Source organism: Teleopsis dalmanni, chromosome 1 (genome assembly GCF_002237135.1).
Source record: "Teleopsis dalmanni isolate 2A chromosome 1, ASM223713v2, whole genome shotgun sequence".
NCBI classification, from domain to species: Eukaryota; Metazoa; Arthropoda; class Insecta; order Diptera; family Diopsidae; genus Teleopsis; species Teleopsis dalmanni.
Genome location: NC_051846.1, coordinates 135,813,529 through 135,813,730, shown reverse-complemented (window position 1 = coordinate 135,813,730; position 202 = coordinate 135,813,529).

Sequence of the window (202 nt, the reverse complement as noted above, 5' to 3'; positions counted from 1 at the left end):
TTATATATATTATTTTTAAAAAAATAAATGTTTATAAATAAATCTTGAATTTTGATTGTTTGTTTATATTTACATTTTGTTTCATGTGTCAAATATCGATCATTTCCAATGTTGCATTTGTGATATTTGGTATAATTTTAATCGAATTTTGTTTACTATATTTTATAGTAAATGAAAAAGCATGGAAGCTCTTTGTAGGGTT